The 27686-nt window shown below is 42.7% G+C and overlaps 1 protein-coding gene across 16 annotated transcripts in view; it reads right to left on the bottom strand.

Moving 5' to 3' along the window:
* APBB2 (amyloid beta precursor protein binding family B member 2) overlaps window positions 1–27686 on the bottom strand; it is a 355319-nt gene that overhangs the window by 28947 nt on the left and 298686 nt on the right. Inside the window, exon 1 of one of the 16 annotated variants that reach the window (XM_058546957.1) lies at window positions 7124–7190. The exons of the other annotated variants lie outside the window; for them this stretch is intronic. The gene's annotated coding sequence lies outside the window, so the exon portion shown is untranslated. Of the gene's footprint in view, window positions 1–7123; window positions 7191–27686 lie in introns of those variants that run through there. 16 annotated transcript variants of the gene reach the window in all.

Raw genomic sequence — 27686 nt, forward strand, 5'->3', positions numbered from 1 at the left:
CTAAACAAAAATAGACATCAACACTAGGATGACCGATTGCTAACAACAAAATAACAATAGCAGCTCCCATTTTATTGAATCTGCTACCCAGCCAGGCCGTTCTTGGCACACATTATCACTAAGCCACACAATAACCCTGCTGGGGAGCAACACGACTCTCATTTTATAAACAAGGAATCTAAGGTTCAGGGAATTTAAGTTAACTTGCTCAAAACCTCCACAGCTAGAAAGGGCCAGATCCCGGTGGAACACAGGTCTGCCTGGCCGGTCTCCTCTTTGCTCCGTGTTTTTGGGGCATCTGGCCCCTGAGCCTGCCTCCTTCCCAATTAATGGGCTCTCGTCAGGACCGCACCCCTTGATGAAGAGAGGTGGCCTCAGCTCTCTGCTCCTGTCTCTTACCCTACTGGATTTTTGGTTCCAACACTGCTGGACCTGGTGACAAAAATTAAGCGCTGCGTTTGGTCTTAAGTAACTTTCCCAGGCAAGGGCTGAAGATTTCGTCCTTTACACAATAGCCACTTAGCCCGCTGTTCCCCTGCTTATGATCCCCCCAAACTCCCCATCTATCTCTCTGACCTCACTTCCCGCCTTGCCCACCCCCATTGGGCTCCAGCCACACTCGGATCCTTCTGTTCTTACACACGTACACCAGTTTCTGCCTTGGAGCCTTTGCTCTCATGGTTCCCGCTGCCTGGATCGCTTATTCCCCCAGGTCTCCCACAGAGGACTCCTCCTTATCGTCACCACCTCCAAAAGATCCCTCCGGACCACCAAGGCACTGCCAACACCCACAGCCACGGAAAACTACCCTGCTTATTTGTTTATTGTCTGTCCTTCCTTCTCCCCCACCAAAAAGTAAAATCCGTGTGAGCAGGACCCTTTTTGTCTTGTTCCCTCACCACCGCCTGGCACATGGTAGGTAATCAATAAATATTATTGAATGAATGAATAAATAACTAAATAGGGTAAACAAAGGACTTCCTCTCTTATTCCTGATCACGTTGCTAAGAACCTAAGGGAATGATGCCGTGAATAACAGGGAATTGCCCGGATTCTTTTTCTCCGGCTATTGTTGATCACAGACAGCACTTTAAAAATGACTTTAGTTCACAGTCCGTTTTCATGTCATCTGAAACAATGTTATAAAACATATATTTCATCTGAATGGGCAGGAGGCAAGTTCTGAGATTATTAATCTCTCATGACTCTATCTGAAAGCAAAGCAAATCTATACTCTGATCATCTCCAGCAGAAACAACAATAACGTTTCCCGAGCCCCTAAGTAGATTCCTTCTTCAGAACATTTGTCTAAATGAAAAACGGTTCCTCTGCTCCTGAAGAAATCAATATATAAAATTTTGTACATTGATTTCTATCAAGATTTACTGACTCCCCAGATAATTTTCTTTATATTTGTACTCTAAGAGAAACAAACCTTTGCTTATCATTTAGGGAAAAGACCCCAGATAATGCATTTCCATACATTCTGAGGCAGAGGAAGCAGAAGAGCAGCATTCGAAGGCATCACAGAGCGTCCCCGCGCCCCCCAGAGGAGCTACATTATCTCAGCAGGAGTTCACCTCTTGATAGAGTTTGAAAGAATACACGTCTTTCCTATTCAATACGGTTACTTTTTACATGCAGTTAGTCTCCTTGTTCCAACATCTTTTTTCTTTTCCATCAAATATGATAAGAAATCTTTAAAAAACAAAAGCCACAATCCCATCCTGGAGGCAGCCTGTTTTTACTGTCTGAGTTTATCTTTCTTTTATTGTCCACATTTGTTCATATTTGACAAACAGAATAAACATAACATCTTCAAGAAGCTCAAACATGCGCTTGGGATGTTTGAATAACGGTTTGCCACAGAAGTACCCAAAACAGCCTGCCTTCTCTAGGAATTCTCTTTGGAGGCTGTTTTGCAGAACACCCCAAAGCTGCCCAAGGTGACTGAGACTTCTTACTTCCAAAGGACAAGGTCTCTATTTCAGTTATCACTGTCCATTCCACTCAGGTCCTTTAAATCAGGGACTGCAAACTATGGCTCCAGGATCACAGACCATTCGCCCCCTGCCTGTTTTTATAAATAAAGAGTCAATGGACTACAGCCACACCCTTTCAATTGCTATTGTCTAATGCAGATTTTGTGCTACAATAACAGCTGAGTAGTTGCAGCAGAGACCACATGGCCCGCAAAGCCTAAAATATTTAATATCTGGCCTTCTACAGATAAAGTTTGCCAACCCTGCTCTGGATGACAACCTGATTCAGGGGTGCGACATATAACGGGGACAAACACTGAGATTAGGACCAGCTAAATAATTTGTGGGCCCAGTGCCAAACGAAAATGCAAGGCCCGTGTGAAAAAAGTTAAGCTTTTCAAGATGGTAACAGCAGAGCATTGAATCAAGAGGGCATTAAACCTGTGAGACGGGCTGAGATGGCAGAATAATCCTTGTTGCAGGTGACTAACTCCAGGGCCAGCTAGAAACTGTTCCACCCAGACGCAGGAGTAAGAGCTCCTCCAATTTGCAGTTTCTTTAGAACCAAAACACCTTTTGCTCAACTGAAATCTTACATGGACATCCAACATGAGAACCAGAATCAATATGGATCTCTGCTCCCGCCATTTTATTTCAAAAAGGTCACTAGCAGGTTATGGCTCTTCTTAGAATTTTTTTTTTTTTTGGGAGGGGGGAGAAAAATAAAAAACAAAACACACTAAACTCCTTGAAAACAGTATTTTCGTGTACCCTGGCAAAGAGATGCATGCTTTGACATGACAGAATCAGGCCAAACCAGCCCCAATTGTCAACTGTGCTCTCTGCAGCTGCTTTTCCTCTATCATAATTATTTCAACTGTCATAATTAATTCATCCCTGGACAAGCTGACATGTTCTAGGGTAACCATTGTGGCCTTCCAGATGAGAAGGGATGGCAGCCCTAGCCATTCTGCCCCTTCTCATCTGCCTAAAATTTAGACTGCAGGAGGAATATTTTCTGCATCAATATTTTTTTGCAAACCCAAACCAAAGTTGGTTTCAAACCCAAAATTGGGGCCGGCCTAGTGGCGTAGTGGTTAAGTTGGTGCACTGTGCTTCGGCAGCCCAGGGTTCGCAGGTTTGGATACGGGGCGTGGACTTACACACCACTCATCAAGCCATGCTGTGGAGGCATCCCACATACAAAATATAGGAAGACTGGCACAGATGTTAGCTCAGGGATGATCTTCCTGAAGCAAGAGGGGAGGCTTGGCAGCACGCGTTAGCTTGGGGCCAATGTTCCTCACACACACGCAAAAAACATAAAGTTAACTGACACAGACACTAAGCTTTCAAGTTCACAAATCTGAAACTAGAAGGAGGGAGCAAAAAAATGCCATCGGAAACCAAATATTTCATTTCTCTACTTTATAGATAACAAGGAAATGGCCTTTCCAGCTCGCAGAATGCTCAGTAAATTTCCTGCACAATTACTAAGGAATTTTACTCTTTCTGATTTGAAATACAGATGGAACAAGTTTTATTTGTGACAGAATATCAGCTGTTAGAACTACGGAGGATGCTGCATGTGAAATAAGTAACTTCAAATGTAATTATCAATGGTTTCTTATAAAACTGGGAGCAAAGGTAGAGTACCTCCATATGGATTAAAGCTTAAACCTGTCTTCTTTTTTATTTTTATCCTTTTATTTATATGACAAAGTAAATGCTCAAAGGTCTGAGAACCAGTTGAGAAGGGCACTGAAGGGTGAAAATGTCTTGGAAAAAATGGCCAAATGCACAGCACTCCACTGGATATGTCCACTCATCCATACTGGAGATTAAAACAAAATTAAGTCAAGGTCTTGATACAACCTAAACTGAAAGCAAATTGCTCCACTGCTTAATAACTTTGTCCTTATACAATCATTATTTTTATTAGAAAGTATTTCCGACACAAATAAACAATGAACCTAAAAATCCAGGTGTGGTCCTGGATCACTCCTCTTCCTGCATCTTCTACAGTCAACCTGCCAGTTCAGTCTCCACATTTCCCTGAGCCACCTGCATCTCTCCATCCCCTCTGCCACTGCTTTGATCCTTCCTGGACCAGCACTTGCTAACTGGTCCCCTAGCTTCCACCTCTGCTCCTGATATCCACTCCCCTTAACAGCATTCACTGAGCTCTTTTTAATGAAATAAATCACATCATGGCACATCCCTGGTTACCACCATCCAAAGGCTTTCTCACGGCATTAAAAAGAAAACCCAAACCTTCAACTACAGCCAAAAAGCCCCACATGACCTTGTCCCCACCTACCTCTTCCACCCCAGTGCTTACCACTGGCCTCCCTACTCCCTGCTCCAGCCACGCCGGCCTCCTCTCGCAGCCTTGAACATGTTGAGCACTCTGCCTCCTTAGAGCTTCCTACTTGCACCCCACATGCCTGGCTTCTTCTCAGCCTTCAAACTCAAATGTCACCTCCTAGGATGGGCTGCCTCTTGGTGGCCCCTTTACCCACTGAGCCACTCTCTGTTGCATAGTGCTGCTGACTGTCTTCATGGCACTTACCGTACTCTAGAGCATCTTGCTTCTGAATTATTTTTCTGGCTTATCTCTGCCTCTTTGAACCTTGTCTGTCTCATTCTCTCATGCATCTCACAAGATGCCTGACACATAGATGTTCCACATCTGCTGAAAAGCAAATTAATCTACAGATTGTAAATACCAAGTACACCTGATGGTCCTAGTTAAACCCTAAAAATAGAAAATGAAATATTCTCATCTACATTCATTCATCTGCCCAATCAACAATTCCATTGTTTATGGAGAGCATCCTATACCAGGTAGTATGTTAGGGCCAGAGAAATCCAAAGGTCTAAGAATTTCTCAAAAATGTTATATTCTGTGTTTAAAATAGGCACTTCGAAAAGAACAAGTTACACTATTGTTTAGTATGTTTTCCGGGACCCTAGGAATTTGTGGAAAAGTCTGAAAACCCAGACTAGTAAAACATTATGTGTCATTAGTATACTTCTCAAAACCCACCAAAAGTAGAGAGAGAGTAAACAGGGGTTTTCCAACTGTGTTCCAGGTCTCTAAACCTAGCAGTCACCTCTTCACACTTGGGAGACTGTGAACAGATGTCAAGCTTTGCTCAGTCAGTGGTACAGAATGAAATTCATTTCCCTGAGGGGTTGTTCAAGATGAAAGCTGTTGAGGTGAGACCAGGAGACAGCATGACTGATAGTTTTCGAAACACACTGGAATTACCACATCCAAATAAACAATGCCACTGTTCAAACGCTTAGAACTCAGCTTCTGGTCCTTGCTGCAGCCCAGACTCCTTTGAGAGGTATCCATGATCAAGGTAAGGAGGTTCAAGATGACGACTCCAGGGCACAATGACCCACTGGTCTGATTAGTACCTCCACCCTTGGAATGGAGGTGACCTTGGCCCCACCTATTTGTACCTATAGCCCTGGGCTCAGCTGACCTCCAGGGCTGCAGACAGCAGCAACATCCTCTTGGCTCACCTCAGTGTCATCCACACTGCTTCCCAGGTATGCTTCAGGTCACAGGACCTGAAATGGGCCCTATGCCCGCACCATGTGAGCTCCACGAAAGCAAGAAGGTACCTGTTGCATTTACCTTTTAATCATTGTACCAATGCCCAGCACACAGCAGGTGTTCAATAAATATCTGTTAAATAAATTATCCCGATTGCTCAAAAGCCAGGACTTGCTAGAATGACAGAAAAACTCATAAATGTACCAGTTGTCAGAAAGGTGGGGTTCCTGACCAAACCAGCACATAGCCCAGCCCATGTCTTCACTCTGAGCCTTCACTCATTGAGCCAAGGATGACAGCCCCTTCTTCGATGATAATGGCTGATACTTTGTGCAAATTCTTTTCCCCATTAAGCTTTCTATTCATGTTTCACTTTGGACAACATAGCCACTGATAACTTTTCCAAAATTATAGACAAAATTTACAAATATGGATTTAGGGCTGTTTTCCTCACAATACGTTATGCTTCTCACTTCTTGGGAAAGGCCTCGGGACACCAAATGATTCCTTTCACAAAGCAAATAACAACTAAAAGGCAGTAGCAAAGATCTGAACTTTAGGGAGAAAACTTACAAACCGCTTTTGTGCAGAGCAAGGCTGGAAGAGGGACTGACTGCTCAATGGTCTAAAAAAACCAAAAGAGAACAGTGAGGAAAGCAGGCAAAACCCACCATTCATGATATAAGTCAGAGCCAGGCTGCAGCTGCAGTTATAAAAAGAAAGAAAAAGACTAATGGGATTGCCTCCTCCCACCCAAGGCAGTAATGAAGATTCACAGCCAACACATTAATTAGGGAATCGATAGATGTGCCTGGATACAATATTGGTCCATGGTAACAGATAATAGATACAAAGGGCACAGTTTCCCTAAGAATTCGATCAAGTGTTGTACGTAATATTTAAGTCATGTTTTCCTTTTCAAAAAATACTACTCCTTTTTCATTGCCAAGAGCAAGCAAGCGATAAGTTGGCTGCTTTTCTACATTTTGGGAATTTGAGACATTTTCTCACATAGAAGTCACACCAATATTCTAAACCATATAACTAAAATTATTTGGAAATGCACTGTCTTTCTACACCAGAGGATATTGCTTTTAATCCAAAAATTGGATTACTAAAATCTTGCAATCTTTTTCACTGCTACTATTGACAAGGCGACATGAATGTGGTTTCACCAGAGGGCATGTGAGATGAATGCACTCATTTACTCGATCATGTAGCACTTGCCGCAACAGAAATGCCCAGTGCAGACCATCTGAAGAGCCCACCACTGAACAACTCCTGCACGCTGGTAAACTTGGATCAAAAGACTCCTGCCCCCTCCTCCTACTTCATACAATCCTCACCCTTCCCACCAGCGGGGTAGCAAGACCCCTCTTCAGCCATCCCGGGCGCCCCCGACCAGGCACCGCTAAGCGCGGACTCGAGGAACGGGAGGGCGCAGCCTTTGTCCGGCGGATCTCCGGGGCCCGCCTCGCTGTCCTCGGGAGAGAGGGGGCTCCGACCCGGTCCGTTACCTCTGCACGCACCTGCAGACAAAGGCGCGCCGCCCCCTCCCCACGCTCCTCACCTTGGTCTCCCCTTGGCCCCGGGGCTGAGCGGGGATGCTGCCCCTGTTGCTGGGACGAGCCCAGGGGTGCGGCACCAGCCAGACCCGCGTGGTCGCTGACACCAACAGCCGCGCGGTCCTTCCGTCTCAAGTTCAAGAGAGCGGCGCCCGCACCTCCCGGCGCCCGGCCCGCCCGCGCTCCTCGCCCGCCGCCGCCCATTGGCTGCTGGGGAGGCGCGTGGGCCGCCGCCCCGCCCACCCCGCCCGCCCCGCGCCCCCGCCAGGTGCCCCCAGCTGCCAGGTGCTCCCAGCTGCCAGGGGCCGGGCTCAGGGCGAACAGAGAGGGGTGGAATACCCCCATTCCATGGCGAACACTTTCCTTTTTGGACTCCCACGACTTGGAAAGCTCATTCTAATCCCACTGAACCTCTTTAGAAAGTTGACGCTCTGGGTCTGGGTTTCTGGTTTGTAACACCACCCTGCCTGACCTGTGCGAGGGAGAGGGGGCAGGGGAGGGGGGTACTGCAACCCACAGGCGGAAAGCCTCTGCAATGCCACGACAAAGCAGGAGCAAAGTGTAGTTGGATCAACTGGGCCAGTTTTGAACTGAACTGAAAGGTACTTTTCAAAATTCCTGCCAGTTCACACGAAGCACCTAACAGTAGGTCACGCCTACACACCTTTCTGATCCTCGCCTCTGAAGGCTGCGTTGTTTACTGCTGCCTTGAAGCCAAGATGACACTGGCACCCTCATACTGTCCTCTCTAGCCGAGAACCAACCCCGCCCATATACATGGCAGCAGAAAAGTGTACAATTGGCAGCATTTTAAATAAGAGTGCTGGCCACCCAGTGGCCAAAATAGTTTGAAAGGAAAATCCCAGGTCTCTTACTGACTATATTCTGTGTGTCTTGAAAGTGCTTCCTCTTTCTAATTGTTTATGGGCAAGAATAATTTATTTGAGCAATTACGAAGTGAAACAGGCAGGCGACACCAGCCATGTCTTCTGCTATGCTCTTCAAAGTTCCACACACTCCTTTTATAGTGAAAGGAACAGAAAATACAAAATATACACGGAAAATCAAGGGAGTATGTAACTACTAGGAGGTCTTGTCTGGGTTTAGTAAAACACCCCAGGTGTACTGGAAAATGTTTTTAATATTCATGTTTTAAAAAAGGATTAAACATCTCATCCACTCAACATTTATTAAGCTCGTCCTAAGTGCCAGGGTCTGTGCTGACAATTTTATATTAGGCTTCTCTGGTTAATGGTTGTTTTTCGAGGGGGGCATGATTTAATTCACCGTGCATCTGAATCTATGACCGGTAATACCTCAGTTATTTAGAAGAGCTGTTTACAATGAAAGGCTCTGGCAACTGTAATTGTTTAGAACACAGTCCAAATTGCAAGTAGGTGTGGGGTGGGTTTGAGGTTTGGAGTTCAGCAGCCAGAATAGATATCACCAAGTCCGGAGACAGGAACCAATTTCAAACGATTGCACCTGTCACCCCTTCAGAGGCTGCCCTTCCTTCCTTACAAATAATTCTAGTCTGTTTGGTTATCTGATTCTCTGCCTACAGCTGAGTGGAAGCAACAAATTAGATGGGGCTGCCAGATGCCCATAGGTGACAGCACAGTGTGACAGCTGAGGGTCCGCTGGCAGGGAAGTCATGCTTGACAAGTCCTGCCAACTCTACCTCTACTGCTCTCTCAAACTTACTCTCAACTCCACTGACACCACCCTAGTTCCAGTCACCATCTTCTCTCATTGTGATGGTGGCAGTGGTCTTCAATAGTCTCCCTATTTCCACTCTCATCCCCGACTGGCTATTCTCAAAGCACATGTGTCCTTTAAAAAAACAATTCACAAATCTGAGCATCCAAGCTCCTGCTTTAAAACCCTATAACGGCTTCCCACTGATTGGAGATAAAGTCTATAATCATTTTCAGGGTCTTGGAGGCCACCTGGGATCTGGTCCCTATTTTCTCTCTAGTCAACACCGGAACCACATTCCTTCCTCTTTCTCTCTGCTGCGGCCTCATCTTCTTCCAGTTTCTGGAACATGACCAGCTACCTCTCACCTCAGAGCCTTTGCACCAGCTGTTCCCTCCTCCTGAAATGCTCTTCACTGCACTGCTCTCCTGGCTAATCCCTCTCATCCTTTAGCTCTCAGTCCACTTCCTTGGGAAAATCTTCCTAACTGGCAGTACTGCCCACCCCACAACCCCAAGCATCCCAGACTTTTCCTTCATAGTCCTCATCTCCTTCACTTCATGGTGAGTTTTATAAACTTATAGTAATGTCTGGTTTTCTTCCTGTAAAGAATTCAACCTTGGCCAAAGAGAGGCCTGGCCTTTGCCCTCAGCTTCTGGGAGGTAATCTCTAAGACATGGAAGGTCATATCTGATCTGAGTGTTTTTGTTTACCTGGGAGTCTTGGGTCACACTAGATAGTCTAACAACGTGATTTAGGATAGGGGCTTTGGGCCATTCGGCATCAGTTCCACCTCTGGAGGGGCTAGAGACTGAGCTCAGACATGGGGCAGTCAACCAGGCCTACATGATGGAGCCCCAGTAAAAATTCTGGACACCAAGGCTCGGATAAACTTCCCTGGTTGGCAATACTCTGTGCACATTGTCACACATCAATGCTTGGAAATATGCTGTCCATGACTCTATGGGGAGAGGACACCTGAAGCTCCAAGTTTGGAAACTTCCTGGACTCTGCTACTATGTATCTCTTCTCTTGGCTGATTTTAATCTGTATCCTTTAGCTGTAATAAACCCTAACAGTGAGTTTAATTGCTTGCAGTGAGTTCTGTGAGTCCTTCTAGAGAGTTATCAAACCTAAGAGTGGTCTTGTGGACTGTTCCCCAATGTACTTTCAGCAGCAAGCACGTTTCCTGACACACAGTAAGTGCTTAATACATTTAATAACGATCAAATTTAATAAATTAATATTTTTTCTACGGGTACTTTAAAATGAGCATGTAATGCCTTTACAATTTAAAGAATAAATTTCCCTTTGCCAACTCCTACTTCTGAGTCAAGGTCCAAATCCAATGTCACCTCTTCCATGAAGCGTTTCCCTACTCCCCAAGACTTGTCATTCTTGCCTTTGTGTTCTCTGGTCCATCACTCTGCTTTGGCAGCAGTTGGTGGTATTGAAACATCTTTTTTTGTGAAGGACCTCTGTCAGATCAACTCTGAACGCCTAGCGTGGGGCATGGGCTTAGACAGAGCAGGTGCACAAAAGGTGTTTGCAGAATGAAGGCAATTTTTTAAAAAGGGTTTGGTTTATAGAAAGGGAGGTCCAGTTATCTGTGCAATTCTGGTACATATTACAGCTTATTCCCTGAAAAATAAGGTAGCTGGTACTATAGTAACTGAGCATTACAATGCTGTTCTACTCTACTATATTCTTTCTAAAAATAAAAATGTTCATCAAAATTATTATCCACTTTAAAAACCTGACATGCTTTAAATAAAAATATGGAAGCAGATTACCAAACTTTAAAAGTCCTCTGGCTCCCTAATTAGAATGAAATATTACAGTTTATTTACATAATACATTAAGAAAACAAAAAAAAACAACCACTAATCTTTCTCTCCTCTGAACAAACCTAATTGAAAATTCAACCAGCATACCAATAACCTATGATGTCCCCAAGTAGCTTAGAAAAATCAATTTTATTTCCTTCAGACCTGCATTTAAACTGGATAATAACTGCTATAATGTGCAACAGCCATAATCCAATTTCAATTTGTTTGATTAGATGAGTATAAACATTAAACAAGAAAGTCACGGGATTGTCATAACACTATTCATGCTGTTAACTCATTATAGAACAAAGCATTTTAATTTGGTCCTAGAAAACATGCTGCTGGAAAATATATATACATGAATTTGAACAATCCTTAAACACATCCTCAAAGATCCTTACACGGCCTCACCCAAAGAAAAAGAGCAGCTTTGAACTTGGAGGCTACTTGAAACTCTTGTTGCATTTAGGATAAGGAAAGCCCTGGATGATTGATTCCTTAAATATTTAAACATTCCTTTGTATCACAGTGCATAATCATCCAAGATATCAAAGCAGCACCTGGGTCAGTGGTTCTCAAATTGTAATGTGCATAATAATGGTTCAAATGAAGATGCCAGGGTCTCACCCCAAGAGTATGGTTCAGTAGGTCCAGAGCAACCTCTTGCTCTTTTCACATAAGCACCACACCTTCCAACCCAAATGCCCACTCTGATTCAGTAGGTCTAGGGTAGGGCCTGTGTTTCTAAAAAGCTCCCAGGAGATGCTGATGCTCCAGTCCAGAGACTCCACTTGGAATGGCAAGAACCCAGATGCAAATTAGCCAAACAAAGGCCACAAGGACAAATTAACAGCAAAAAAGACTTCAAGCTCAGATCTACAATGAACCCAGGCGACGAAAGCCAGGGAGTTGTGGACCAAGAGTAATATTTCTCAACTTATTTTAAAGGACTTCGTACCTGCTGTTGCTCTTGGAGGAATCCACAACGTGCATTTGTAAAAGAATCCCCCAGGACCCCACAAAACTTATCAGATACAGCAGAAGCTTCATCTGCACTCACACAAGGATGTGACTTTATTCTAAAGACCTCCCGGTTTTACTATGGTATCTCTTTAACTCTGCTCTAACAGAAACTTTGAAAAAAACACCTCTCCTGCCCAATGGTCTGCAGTCTTCCCTGTTCTGCCCTATAAAATGCAAAGGCTATTTATAATAAATGTGTACAACAGAAATCTTTGTAAGTGGAAGACACTGCCAAGCCCTAGGCAGGGAGCATAGCTCATTTTCTTTATGCAATATTCAGCAGACAGAACCTCCCACTAGACCAAAGACTGTGGGCAATGCCCTGGCATTCACTGTACTATAAAGAGATTTGACTTATCTCTCCTCCCCCCACCTCACCCAACAGTCCTCATGTTCCCAAGTGCTAGGTGGTGGGACGTGAGCATAAATCATTACCCTCTATGATCCAGAATCCTAATAGAACCAGCACAACACTCAATTCTTACAACGCATCTGCTCAACCATCTCCTTACTCAACCTCTTTGCTTGCCCTCTCTGGAAAGGAGAATTGCAGGGAGGAGCAGGGCACTGAAAGCATGAGAATGAAGACAGAGCCAGGCTACTTTCATGCTCACTCAGGAATGAAAATGGAGGGCCAAGGGAACTTCCTGATGTCTGGCAATTTCTATGATTAAAATTAGAGAAAAATCATGTTTATGTTTCTGCATTAGAAATTCAAGCTTAAATTTATATTTAATCCACAGTTGGGAAGGTGGGGGCAGGGGTAAGAGGGTAGGGGCTGGTAGAGTGATGTCAAGAGAAATTCTTGAAAAAATTTTATTTTCCTCTACCCCTAGCCCCCCATTGATCTGGTTTCTGTCCCTACAGTTTTGCCTTTTCTCAACTGTCATATAAATGGAATCATATTGTATATAGCTTTTGAATCTTGCATCTGTCGCTTGGCTTACTTGTTGAGTGTATCAGTAGTGTTGAGTGTATCAGTATCTCATTCCTTTTTATTGCTGAGAACTTCATTGTATGGATGTCCCATAGTTTGTTTATCCATCTACCAGTTGATGACCATTTGTGTTGTTTCCAGTTTGGGCAATTATAAATAAAGCCAATAATAAGAAAACAAACAACCCAATTTTTTAAACAGGCAAAAAAATTTAAACAGAAACTTAACCAAAGAAGATATATGGTTTTCAGAAGCTCAATATCATGAAAAATGCTCAATATCATCATTCGTTAAGAGAATACAGATTAAAACCACAATGAGTTACCACTTCACACATTTTAGAATGCTAAAATAATAGCAACAAAACCCACAAACAAACAAAGCTTGGCAATATCAGGTGCTGGTGGGGATGCAAGCAACTGGAACGCTCTTACACCGCTGGTGGGAATGCAAAATGGTACAGCTACTTCAAAAAGCCGCTTGGCAGTTTCTTATAAAGTTAAGCACACTGGTACCAAACAACCCAGCAATCCTACTCCCAGGTATTGACCCAAAAGAAGTGAAAACTTATGTTCACACAAAAACCTGTATGTGAATGTTTGTAGCAATTTTATTCATGGTTCTGGATTAATCTCCCTTCCAAGATGTATGGGCGACTGTCTTTTAAGGGGTTTCCTAAAACTCCCTTGGTTTATTTCAGTTTTTCAACATTCATGGACCTGGGCATATGAGTGATCTTTAAAAAATAATTAGAGATTATAAAATAGAACCACTTAATTTCTTGGTGGTCACAAAACTTCGTTCTTAGGAGTATGCTGTTGAGGTTGACTCCCAGAGGACAGTTTAAGCAGGAGCTCACCCTTCACAGCCACTTCCAGAGCCGGGAAGTATAAAAAGAAACAAGCTGGTATTTTGACCCTTAATTGCTCTTCACCTTGACTCCCTCCTCCTCCCCACTTTGCCTGACCTATTCCACTTACATGCCCTCACCCCCCAAAGACATATCAGCTACATCAGGGGACTACGGAAAGTAAAGCAGACAAAATTTGCCAGCATTTTGACCCTTCAGTGTTGAGTTTAAATAAAAATATCATTTATAATTGCTAGTATTCATTTTATCTTCATGCTCAACTGAAAGTTCCTAATTACGAAGGAAAGTGGCATTTTGGATGAATTTTGGTACATCATCTAATGTAGCTGACCTAGTTTTTATAAATAAAGTTTTATTGGAACACAGCCACACTCATTCATTTATATCTTGTCTATGGTTGCTTTCGCCTAACAGTGGCAGAGTTGAGTAGTAGTTAAGACAGAGACAGAATGACCCACAAAACCTAAAATATTTACAGTCTGGCCTTTTACAGAAACAGTTTGCTGACTCTTTTTTTCTTTTTTTTTTTTTGTGCTGAGGAAGACCGGCTCTGAGCTAACATCTATTGCCAATCCTCCTCCTTTGTTTCCCCAAAGCCCCAGTAGATAGTTGTATGTCATAGTTGCATATCCTTCTAGTTGCGGTATGTGGGACGCGGCCTCAGCATGGCTGGAGAAGCGGTGCATCGGTGTGCACCCGGGATTTGAACCCGGGCCACCAGTAGCGGAGCGCATGCACTTAACCGCTAAGCCACGGGGCTGGCCCCATGCTGACTCTTGATGTCGCAGAATAGCCCTTTAGTCATCAATTAATATGAACTATTAGTGTACTACTTGTGTAGCACTGTATAGCTACTAATTACTAACATTTGTGGAGCATTTTATATCTTCAAATATGAACAAATATCTGTTCCTATCTATCATTTCATTACCCCACTAGCTCTATTAAGTTGGCAATTATTATTATTATCATCTCCTTTTCACAGACAAAATAGGCTCAGAGAGAATGTGAATTTATTTATAAGAGGGGAAGCCAAACTGGAACCCATCTCATTCTCCAAATCTTCTGCTCTCATCACAAATAAATAAAACAAATAAATAAAAAATAAAATAAAACATAGCACACATAGCAGGCTGATCATTTAGAGGGCAAGCTAAGATCAACTCGGATTTTCATCTGCATGAGTGCTCCACTGAGCTCATTTAGTTAAAGTAAGTTCCACACAAAAAGTTCACACACGAGGCTCATGTCCTCTGAGATGATGTCTCCATGTACCCTTATTTCTGGCACTTAGAGACTGCTTAACCCACAAAAAACTTCTCTTTGTTACAAACTGTATTCCTTTCATACATATCAGTTAATTATACTAATTAATTATCAGAGAGTTAATCGAGGTTTTACAGGAGCTAAAGCTTAGACAATTTCTAGGGCCCTCTTTAAGGAAAAGAATAGAAAATATCTTCCTTTTGCAAATTTTACAAAAACCATGTGAACTCATTGCTAGGCCCCCTCCCCAGAGCCTTGAAAGGGACCTTAAATATTAAACTTCATTATCATAATGGTAAATCCTCCTCTGTGTATCTTTACCCCTTAAAGAAAGGAAACTCATAAATTCCAAATTGAGTTCCTAGCAAAGAGCAGAGCCTTCTGACTGAGCAGACTAATTATTTAAATCTGCCACCCCCACTGCTTTCTTTAAAGCTACAAGACTGAAAGCGGCTCATGCTTCTTCTCAGCAAATTCTCCCTTCAGCCTAGAGCCCCGGTTTTCAAATGTGGTGCATAGATAAAGTTAGCCTCACTTGGGAACTTGTTAGAAGTGCAATTCTCAGGCCCTACCCCAGACCTCCTGAATCAGAAACTCTGAGGATGGGACTCATCTGTGCTTTATAAAGATCTACAGCTGATTCTGAGGGGTGTTCAAGTCTGAGCATCACTGGTCTACTGGACCATAGATTCTACTTTCTCTACTCATGTAGAAAATTTTTGAGGAAAAGAGGGGAAACTATATCATTTATGCAAGTTTTATAATTTCTCTTTGGGAACACAACAATCCAATGTAAGCAATCCCATTTTTCGAATTTTAGAAAAATATGACATGTGAGATGTGTCAGAATTAAGCAGAAGGAGAGAAGCAAATGCTCACAGCTCAAAGTCTACTTTGATGACTTCTGAGTGCACTGACGATAAATTAAACTAATTCATGACTTATTAATTGAGTGGAAAATGTATATTTAAACACTCCTGATATAGTCAGAAGACTGAATCAGTAATTCCAAACTGAATCATCTTAGAAGTTGAAGGAACTTCCCACAAAGAAGTTAAATTACTTACCCCAAGCAAAATTCCTTATTTTCCAAAAGCGGGGGTTGGACCAAATTGATCATTTTAAATACCAAAGAACCTTTTTATTATTTTAGCTACCACTTATTTTAAAATATATTTCTTGTACAAATAACAAACTACTGTGATTTCTCCCCACACTGCTCTTCTCTGTTAATCAAAGGTGTACTTAGCCACCAACCATAATTCCTGATCAGCATTAGCTACTCAGCGTTGCCACTCTGAGTTGATATATTTTAATTCTCACCATAAGCAAAGACCCTTAATGTTTTAGTTGGCCTGTGCAGCTTTACACTGCACAAATGCATAATTTTCCCTTTGGCCTTGCCTCATCTACAAAATACAAATAATAAAACCTGCCTCCTAAGACTGTCGTAAGGATAAAATAAAACAAACAAACAAAACTAGATATAATGTAATTAGCACTGTGTCTGGCAAATGGTAGGCACCCAAGTATGACAGTAGCTATTCCTATGATGATTAATTAGGCTGTCTGAAATCTTGAAATGAGCTCTACAGTGGACACTTGTTGGCTTGTCTGTCCTGGTCCTTTTTTCTAGGAAATACCACACCACCCCAACCTATGTGGCCAAAGCAGGCCCCTGGTTGACATCTCGTATGAGGTGAACCTGGCCGGTTAATTTAGATCAAAGACCAGTCTATGCTGGGTGCAAGTCTCTTCCCTCAGGAATTTGGAATTGAGAGACTACACGCTTAGACTGGCTGGAAAAGAATGTATGTGGTCATTTTCTACCATAAGAATTAAGAAGTAGAGAAAAGAATGAAGCCAAAAAGAAAGGTAAAAAACAGAAGGGCAGCCTGACACTACTTCACACCCTGTTCTGTCCTCCAGTCTTGGTGACCTCCCTGCCTCGGAGTTCCAGAAGACAACCAAATTGTCTTTTGCTTAAGATCACTCAATTGTTTTCTGTAACTTGTAATCAATGATCTTTAACTAACCCCTACCCCTCACCCCCACCCCTCATGAGTTCTGAGGTCAGTCCCAACATGGTGACTCCGACAGCAATCACTGGCAGTTAGCATGGCAGTTTCCTTAGCACATGTCCAAGCAGACATCTTCCAATATGTGGGAATCCAAAAAGGAAGTGGGTCCTTAAGCAATACACCGTATAAATTCAGACTAATTAGAGCTGAAGATACCAGCCCATCCAAAGGCTAGTAGAAGGAGAGATTTCATGAAAAGGGTTTTTATGCTGGCGTCTGTCATCCACCAGCTGTGAGATCCTGGTTAATTCACTTCACTTCCTGAGTCTCAGTTTCCTTCAGTTTCCTCTGAAGTAGATGAGACAATGATGACAACAGCAACAACCATAATCATAATGACAGTAAATGCTTATCTCATCTGTATCAGTCAGGGCACAACCGGGAAAACAAAAACCGCTCTAAATATCTGAAACAGACGGAATTGAACGGAATTGGTGACATGGGTGATGGAAGAGTTGAAAAGCCAACAGGAGACAGTGAGGCACTCAGAGATTAGCAACAGCAGGAAGCAACCTACCACCCCTAGGCTGAAGGGCCCAAGGGAGGAGGTTACAGAACTGTGACCAGAAACCAGGCAAGGAAAGGGTTAATGAAAAGCTGATCCATAAATAAATATAGTTTGCCAAATGTTTTCCAGACAAGGAGAAAACTAAACTTGCTGTTTTTCAGAAGTTCAGGTCCTTGTTTTTGCAGAAGTTGCCATCCTACTGTGAAACTTACATCGCTCCAGCTCTAAGTGTCCAAAAGTTACCTTGGACCTGTTATGTAACGGTATGTTGCATTGAGCTCCTTATGCAATGGCATTGAACTCATTATGTCATGGCCTGCACATGCCGGTTACACAGTTGTAACACATCCCCTGCGCTCTGGTGTATAAAATCTCCAACTGCACTAAGCTTGGGGGGCACCGCTTTGGGAGCTATCCCTGGTGTTCTCCATTGCTTGTGCAAGCAATAAACCATTTTTCTCCACCCACTTCAGCCTTGGTTGTGCTTTTTGGCTCAGCACTCACCAAGAGACAGACCCATTGAGTTTGGTCACAGAATCACGGCCCAGGGTGCCAGGGCTACCCAGAGGAGCCACAACCACGGCAGGCCTGTGCAGAGGTGGCTGGAGCCATGAGGAGACACAGCCAGGAGGCAGAGGGGAAAGGAACCCTGGTTTCTCCTTCCTCCAGCTTTCAGAGCCTCCCAGTGGCCAAACCCAGGCAGAGCCTGAAACATAGCCTGCAGGGGTCAGAGGCCAGCAGGGGAGCACTGGGCATGGAACTGAGGGCACAAGGACTAGTGTACTTACTATGTCTGTTCCAGACACTGTTCTCAACTCTTAGCAAGAGTAATTCACTCACTCCCAGGAGGTAGGCAGTGTTACTACCTGAGGAGGAAACTTAGGTACTGAGAGGGTTAAGTAACTTGTCCAAGAACAAATAAATAGTAAGGGGCAGGGCTGGGATTCAAATCTTAAAAATCCATTTTATTCCTTCCAGTGGTGAGGCAAACAAAAACAAAAGGCCACACTATTGCAAGTGCTATGTATCTATTGTTAGACACTGCAAATGTTTTAAATATTTAATATTCTGATGCTGCATTTATGCTGTTTACCCACAAAGAACATACGGGGTGTTCTTGGTCGTTCTGAGCACTGTGAAGCTCTCTGTGCTCAGAGCTGCTACAAACTCAGAGCCCTCCCGATTCACAATCAGGTCCTAAAAATGAGTTTTCCCTTTGTGGGTATGGTCACAGTTTTCTAGGCAAACAATTCTCTCCTTCCTTTCTTCCCTCAATAGATATTTATCAAGAAACTACTAAATTTCAGATATGATGGTAGGTACTGATAGTACTTAATATTTGACCCCCTTTTTTTTTTTTTTTTTTTTCAGTTTTTACCTTTCCTATATAAAAGTTATTGTTAACTGATGCCTCTGGGGGCAATCTGTGTAAGAGCCTAGATGACATACATTCCTATAGCTACTTGTTCAGGAGTCATGCTGTGTCACATCTATGCCCTCCTGCTCCATGTCCAGGGCAGACATGACGAACAGATCACAGAACACTTCACCAAGCCTGGTTTTGGTCTCATGGCTCTTCTCAACCCATCACTTCAGGCCCCTAATGTCATTAGATCAGAGATGCTGAGTAACCCCTAATTTACCATCCTAGCATTAGATCAAAATTTCCTACAAATATAGCAAATGTCTAAAGGGACAGCTTTATAGACAAACCAGGCTAGAATTTTAGATTCTGAAGGCAGAGAATGAATGCATGTGAAACCACAAAAACTTCTGGGAAAAAAATGTCTATGATATTTCTTGGTTTATACCTTTGTATTAGTTTCCTTGCCAATTATATAATTGTTTATTTTTCTTCATAGGCTTAATGCTGTGAAGGCTTATTACCTATGGTATTTATTACTAAATACTTAGTATTCAGTAAATACTAAAACTGACCAGAGTTTATATGCACTAACCTATCAGATTCTACATACAACTTTAGAGATGGAAAAATATGAGGTGACCCCACAATGCACATGTGTCTCTCTTAAAAGGAACAGTGAAAATAAATATGCACTACACTCCCTTCAAGTTTAAAAGGCAGAGAGAAAAAAAACCCAAGTGTCTAAAAATGTAGATACCAAATCATGTTATACATCATTTTGGAGGAAGACATAGTTCTCTGGCAATAAACTGCTCACCCATGAAATGAAATAACCCTTCTAGGAAAGGATGATTAATTATTTAATAAACATTGTGTGTTTTTAACTTCACTGAGAAAAATAAATGGGAGGAGGTGCTCTAGGAATCTCAATGGGCAGCATCCTCTGCCTCTAGCCGGCTACACCCAACCTGTGGGTGCAGAAGAGAGAGAGGCTGAGGGAGGGACAGTGCAGCGGGAGGGGCGGGGTTCTCTGCCAGGCGCCCATGCCAGGCCCTGTCTCATTTATTATCTCACACAAGCTGCATATAGGTTCTAAAGCCTCCATCTCTACACAGGAGGACACCAAGGATCAGAGCGAGTAAACTGCCCAGAGTCACACAGCCAAGAAGAGGCAGATCCAAGAATCCACTGAGGATGTGTCAGACTCTAGAGGTCCTTCCAAGACACCATATCATCTGTAGTACCCAGAGGGGAGAGAGAGCTGGGGGAGGAGGATGGAGCGGCAGAGCAGGGGAGAAAAGAGCTGGGGTAGCAGAGGTGGTTCCCACCACCCTGACTTAGTAGGTTGAATCATAGTCCCAAAGGTATCAGGCCCTCACCCCTGGAACTTGTAAATGTTACCTTATAAGGAAAAAGGGTCTGCAGATATGATTAAGTTGATGGTCTTGACATGGGGATACTATCCTGGATTATCTAGGTGGGCTCTATATCCACTCATAAACGTCCCTATGAGGGAGAGGCAGAGGGAGATCACACACACGGAAGAGAAGGCTATGTGAAGACGATGCAGAGATTGGAGTGAGGGCCACAGCCCAAGAATGCCGGCAGCAAACAGAAGCTGCAAGAGGCAGGCAGCAGATTCTTCCCTAGCACCTCTGGAGGGAGTGGGGCCCTGCCCACACCTTGATTTTGGCTCAGTGAAACTAATGTTGAACTTCTGTCCTCCAGACTGTGAGAGAATACATTTCTGTTGTTTTAAGCCAGCAAGTTTGCGGTAATACGTCACAACAGCCACAGGAAACTAATACCTGCTGAATACAGGCTGCGAGTTGTTGCTGCGCGCCTCTCAGCTTTGCTGGGACCCAAATACCGGGAGATATACCCCCATCCTGGTCAGGGGCTTTCAACTTTTTTTTTTTTTTTTTTTTGCTGAGGAAGACTGGCCCTGGGCTAACATCCATGCCCATCTTCCTCCACTCTATATGGGATGCTGCCACAGCATGTCTTGACAAGTGGTGTGTCGGTGTGTACCCAGGATCCAAACCGGTGAACCCTGGGCTGGCGCAGCGGAGCGTGTGCACTTAACCGCTTGCGCGACCGGGCCAGCCCCTCAACTCTTTTTCTGAAGCTTCCTTCTCCCTTCGCCTGTGTGGTCTTCAGCACAAGTAAAAAATTGGTGTGTTCACGTTAACAACTACAAGGGTAGGAAAAGCACTGTTCCAGGATTTAGAATACACGGTTTCAGACACAGCTCAATCCCTTTTGTGCAACACTGCGCAAGTCATGTGAAAGTTCTAGGTTTCAGTTTCCTCATCTGTAAAAGCATGATATGTCCTTTAGCCCCTGAAAAGATTAAAGGAGATAGTGTACACAGACCCTTAGCAAACTATAAAGCATTATATTACAACACGGAAGGAGTTCTGAATATTCTCCCTTCATTCTCTCCTTCATAAAATCAAAAGCATTTTTAAGCACCTACTATAAGGACAGCATCATGTTGAGTCACATACAAGGAATAAGGCATGGTGCTGGCTGTCAAGGAATTTACAATCTAACTGGGGAGACACACAAATCTACAATGTTAAGTAACGACAAAAGGTTGAAAAGATTAAGTGCCAATAAGATCTACATGACTACAGAGAGAAAAGAGATCACAGACCACTGCAGGGCTGTGAATGTCCAGTCCCCTTCCTATAGGAGGAGCATATTTCCACACCTTCTGAAGTCAGGCTTGGTCATTAACCTGCTTTGGCCAATGAAATGTGAGCAAAAGTGTAAGTGTCGTTTCCCGGCAAAAGTTTTAAGAGTCAATGCATCTTTTCCTCCTGCCACCTTGGCTGGCAATACTCTACCGTTTAAACAATGACCATGTCATTGGCCTTGGACACAGAATGAGGACAGCTACTACAAGGAGCCACAGTGCCTCCAGCCAACCTGCCATGGACATTTAGCAGAGTGAGAGTTGTTTTAAGCTACTGAGTCTTTTGGTTGTTGCTGCAGTGGAACCCAGTCAGTGCTGACTGACACAAATGGTGACAGAAAGGTTAACAGAAGAGCTGGAACCTGAACTAAGCCATAAGGACAGCAATGCCATATAACACTTGTATAGGGCTTGAGAAGTATAATACAAAGTGCTTCATGGGACTCAAGGACTCATGTAACCACTTCTTCTTCCACTTAGTACCTCCCATGAGGGCAGGGACCGTGAAGTTCTTGTTCATAGCTACATCCTTAGCGCTAAGCACAGTGGCTGACACATAGTGGGGAATTAACATGGGTGTCTAATAAATTCCCAGAGAGGTAGACAGGACCATACAATAGAGGAAGAAGGAGATAGAAGAGAAATTCCATAGCCTGACACTTCAAGGTAGGAATGGGGATGATGTGGCCTTGGGCATGAAGAAAGTCAACTTGACAGATCACTTAAAAATATACAGTTACAAGTATGGTTAAATTATAATTATGAAGCTTAAAAAAAAAGAAAGATGGTGCCCCTTCTGGACAGCCATTTCTATTCTCCTCCTGTCCTGATTAACATACTTCTTGGTATAATCTGTTCTAATGGCATGGTCCCAAGGCCTAAGAGAATGATTAACAACATTATGATTAAAAGTGACCCAAGATTTAAAGACTTAAGATATATCCTATCTTCTCTCTCTCATTTTTTTAATAAGCACTCTAATTTATATAGCACAGACCTATTAAAACCTTATCTTTTATTTTAAAAAAATTTTTCCCTCCCTTTTATTTTCAACCTTTGACTTAGTGAATTTAATCAATGGGATTAATTTTATTTTTCTTAATAAATATGTTCTACTGCTTCTCATGTCAATAAAAAAGACAAAGCAACTCTTTAGCTAGAAGCTACATAGAAATAAATCAAAACATTTCCTTTAGGCAAGAAAGGGGCATAGATAATTACTATAGGCCACCAAATTTGCGGGGGAAATATATTAAGAAATCCCACACCGGGCCGGCCCCGTGGCTTAGCGGTTAATTGCACGCGCTCCGCTGCTGGCGGCCCGGGTTCGGATCCTGGGCGCGCACCAACGCACCGCTTCTCCGGCCACGCTGGGGCCGTGTCCCACATACAGCAACTAGAAGGATGTGCAGCTAAGACATACAACTATCTACTGGGGCTTTGGGGGGAAAATAAATAAATAAATAAAATCTTTAAAAAAAGAAATCCCACACCATCCATTAGATGTAATGCTTTTAGTAATCACTGCTTATCTTGGTAATAGGATCCCTGGTGGTGGAAGTACTTTGGCAAGCAAGTACCTTTAGGGCTGAGGTGGTTTCTGTGACACTATCATTCTCTAATTCATGTGGAATGCCACAAATGTCTTTGGATTGGTCAATAAATATTAACTGACTGTAGAGATATATTTTTAACTTTGCTGTTCTTTTAGCTACTAAGGGATTTTACAGGGAAAAGAACCCCTCAAAATACTCCTGTTGCAGAATGCATAGCATTTCCTAATTATTGAATAGTAGATAAATCAGAAAAAAAATCTGTATCTTAAACACCCAGTTGGTTAATGGGGCATTACAACTGGACTCTGTTTATTAAAATTTATATAGCATTTCCTTCCCAAAAGAATTAAGTGGTTTACAATAAAAGGCACACATTCATATCAGGCTCTTAAATTAGAAAAGTACCTTTGAAACCAAATAGAAGGAAGAAGTAATTCTGTAAATCAGTTGGGCTAAATATTAATTTGAACCACATTCGACCATTTCTGATGCACAAAAATGGCAGTCATGCGGTTAAGTCTAATATTATTACTGCAATTGAGGATTTAATTTAACTTGAAACTTCCTGGCAAAAAGGGAAACATGACAAACTATGCAATTTTCACCGTTAACCAAATTCTTTGAGAGAGACGATATTCACTGACTGCACGAAAGCCAGGCTCATAAGAATTCAACACTTTTCAGTGAAGGCATGGCGGGTGGAGTGCTAAGCAAATGAAAGCCTAAAAATTGAGCTTTGTTATAAAAGAACTTGATAGAGACTTATCATTCAGAATCCCTAGATCAGTGTTCTTCAGTGTTCTCTAACCTGGTAGATCCCCTGGAAGTTCACTGGTATGAAGCAGATAATGTGTTTTATGCTCACAAAGTATAGAGTGCAGGGGCTCAGAGCTGTCAACAGCTGAGCTCTGTACTTGCGGCTCTCTCTGACAGCAGGATGTTGCATATAGGGTTTCCCAAAATTATTTGACCATGGAATCTTTTAAAATTTAAACACCAGTCATTATGCTGGTAGAGTGTTTGGCTCAAAAACTTTTTGGAAAAGCTAACCAAGATCAGTGCTATCCAAACTATGACCAATTAGTGGTAACAAACAAACAAGCATTTAAAAAGTTAAATAAATACAATAAAGTAGCAAAGAAAAAAAAACCCAAAGGGCAGAGCACATAGTGAAGATAGTATTGCTGTGTGAAATTTTCATTAGTTATACATCAGTGAGTAAAGGAGACAGAAAGAGAGAGAGAGAAACAGGGGAAGGGGGCTAGTATCAGGTCATGTCATAAACTATACTTCTTATGGGTGATGACAAAATAGTTTGAAAGTCAATAGATGACTATAAAGAATGTGGAGCTTCACACAACAATTTTTTTAAATCTAATAACTGTCCTTGCAAAATTTATTTTCATGTGGGTAAACACACACACAATCAGCAAGTTAAATAAAGCTTCCTACAGAGGTGCTGGGGTGTAGGCTCTGGTGGTACCCAGAGGAGAGAATGGTGGGTCCAATCAAAGGAAACATAAGGGTTTCATGAGGAGGCTTAGAAACTGAGCAGGCAGAAAAGGGCAACCCAGGGCAAGGGAAGGGCAGGGCGAAGGCACCATCCAGTGCAGCTGGGTGCGTGCACTGGGCCACCATGCTGGACGGGAGCTGGGGGAGCCTGGGGGAAGGCAGCTGGAGCAGCAGGCAGGGTGGGACCCAACGTGTCTGACCATGGGGTCTAAACTCCATCCTGTAAGCAGCAGGCAACTACGTATCTTTACCTGTCAGAAAGATTACTTGCATTGCAGTTGGCAGGTTATTGGGAAGTGAGCAACAGGGGATGTAGAGAGAAGGATGGAGGATAGAGACTGGGGTGGAGAGACAAGTGTAAGAAGTGGTAAGAAAAATTAGCCCAAACTTGGAAATAAAAGCAAAAGGAAGACTGTGCGCCCTTTCAATGTCACAGTGGAGAATATTTAACAGGCCCCCTGAGGACTGCTTAATTCTCCAGTGCTGTGTGGTCCAACAAAAATATAATGCAAGCCATAGAGGTAATTTTAAATGTTCTAATAGTCACATTAAAAAAAAAAAAGGAAAAAGGAGCAAGTGAAATTAATTTTAATCATGTATTTTATTTAATCTACTATTCCATAATATTACCATTCAACATATAATCAATATAAAACGTTATAAGCTATTCTACATTTCTTTTTTTGCACAAAGTCTTGAATTCTGGTGTGTATTTTACACTTTAAAGCACCTCTCAATTCAGACTATCCACATTCCAAGTGCTCAAGAGCCACCCGTGACTAGCGGCTACTGTACTGGACAGCCCAGCTCTAGGGAAATGTGTCTTTGTCTGACTTTACTCTTCAGTAGTGATTAGGGCTCAGATTCTGTGAAGTTAGTTGTAAATTCATAGAAGATTAATAAGTTGCAAATAATTTCTGCAACTTTCTGTCAAAAAAAAAAAAAAAAAAACCCAAAGGTAAAGATTTTATTGCTGGTAGAATTAACCACTTTTGTATCGAACTTAGTCATCTATTTTAACATTTTCTCTCTTCCTCTGGCTGTTGTTTAGATTTTCTTTATGCCTTTGGTTTCAACCGTTTTACTAGAATGTGCCTAGATAGAGGTGTGTGTCAATTTAATTCATCCTGCTTGAGGTTCTCTGTGATTCTTGAATGTGCTTCCTGGAGGCTAGATTAGCAGTTTTGGAAGATTCTCAGCCTTTCCTGCATTCCTTTGAACTGGCTTCGGTGGCCTGCTGGTTTCCCTCAATCATGAGTTAAACAAATCTCTGACATGTCACTCACTGTATATTTCTAAATTTATACTTTAAACAGCTTTCTTGAGGTATAACTGACATATAAATAAACTGCATATGTTTAAAATATATAATTTGGTAAGTTTTGACATGTGTATACACCTGTGAAACTATCTTCACAATCAAGATAGTGGATTATTTCTGTAACTCCCAAAGATTCCTCTTGCCTCTTTATAATCCCTGCCTTCTGTCCCTCCTCACATAACCACTGATTTGCTTTCCACCACTAAAGATTAGTTTACCTTGCATTTTCTAGAATTTATAGAAATGAAATCATACAGTATGTACTCTTTTTTTTTTTTGGTCTGGCTTCTTTAACTCAGCACAATTCTTTTGAGATTCAGCAATGTTGTGTATATCAGTAGTTGATTTTTCTACTGCTGGGTGGATATCCGTTGTATGGATATACCACAAATTGTTTACCTATTCACCTACTGATGGACATTTGAATTGTTTTCAGCTTTGCTTATTACTTACTGCATATCTGAGAGCTTGTTTTTAACTTTTTGAAAATTATACCTTGACCTAAGTACGAAGGAGGTGGAATCATTAGGGCCTGACCACTCCCTGCATGTGGGGAGGGTAAGAGGACCCCCAAATTGTGCAGCTGATGAGACGGCAGAGCCACTAACCACCGTGGACTCAACAGGAGTTGAGTGAATGAATGCATGCATGCATGCAGAAATGAGTGAATGAATGCATGAATCTAGAATACTAGCTTGGATACCTTCAATCTGAACTAAATATCTATTTCACAGATTTGGTAATCAAAGATTAACTCTTTTTAAAAAAATGATACTGTTGCCTCTACAGGTACTGTATGTAAAATTCCTGCAATACTTATCCCACGGGCTGTCTTTTCCTATTTAGTTTGCTTCCTGGAACAGATCTGATTTCAGTGCTGACATAGAAACGTTTGGTTCTACTGAGCTAAAGATTGGGACTTAGATTTTTCTGTCTTTGTTTCCAAAGAATTCGCTTAGGAGTTCTCCTATAGGGGAGTGGCAGGAAAGGATTTAGGGATCAAAAGGCAGGAGCCATGAACCATTTTCCAGCAACAAAGGGATTCTCAACTCTATCATGACCTGCCATATCCTGGGCTGGGCAGCTCAGGCTATGAGACATAGGCCTATGAGCCCTACCTGAACGCAGATCTCCAACAGGCCAAGGTGCTCTGTGCAGGAAAAAACAAGCCCTTGAAAATGCTGCTGGAGACGCTCACCTAAACGGGCAGACTCGGCAAGACAGGGTAGGTGACTAGGCCTGGAGAAGCAATTAGAAGCACAAGGCATTGCCCGCAGAGAGAAAGGCAGCACATGTCTGGTTGGCTTTCTCATGGCCACCCTCCCTCCCCACTACTCAAACAGTCTGCTCGTCTGTACTCAGTCCTCCCCCTACCCCATTCTCCTTTAGAATCTATAATTGGGCACCCCTCCCTAACCTATCCCACCCCAGCACTTTCAAACATCTCTTCCCCTTTGGCATGTTTCTGGTGTAAAATATCTAACTGAATGACTAAATTTTCTAGGTTTTATTTCTCTTACTCCCTCCTCTTCCTCCACCTCTCACCCAACTTCTCTAGATACACGAATGGTGCTAGATCCAGTCTGTCACCCACTCTGTGTTCCTTTATTTATAGTCCAAATGATTCTTCCTGGGTTTAGAGAGGTTTACTCTTTCCCTTTTAAATGAACTATGTGTCTCACTTATTTTCATTTGGCCCAAAGTCCGATTTGGTCTTTCTGTCCTCTGGCCGCCGTGACCATGCCTGCGTGATTCTGCTCCCAGGACTTTTCACCCTCAGAAATTGGGTCCTTGCTTGAGGACTCTGACTCTAGTACCTTAATTCCTGTTTTTGATCCCCTTTCTCTTCTTCCTTTCTCTAAAGAGCAGTTCTCCCAGGTACTCTTTGGGGAATGGTCT

This window comes from Diceros bicornis, chromosome 8 (assembly GCF_020826845.1).
Source record: "Diceros bicornis minor isolate mBicDic1 chromosome 8, mDicBic1.mat.cur, whole genome shotgun sequence".
In the NCBI taxonomy this organism is placed as follows: domain Eukaryota; kingdom Metazoa; phylum Chordata; class Mammalia; order Perissodactyla; family Rhinocerotidae; genus Diceros; species Diceros bicornis.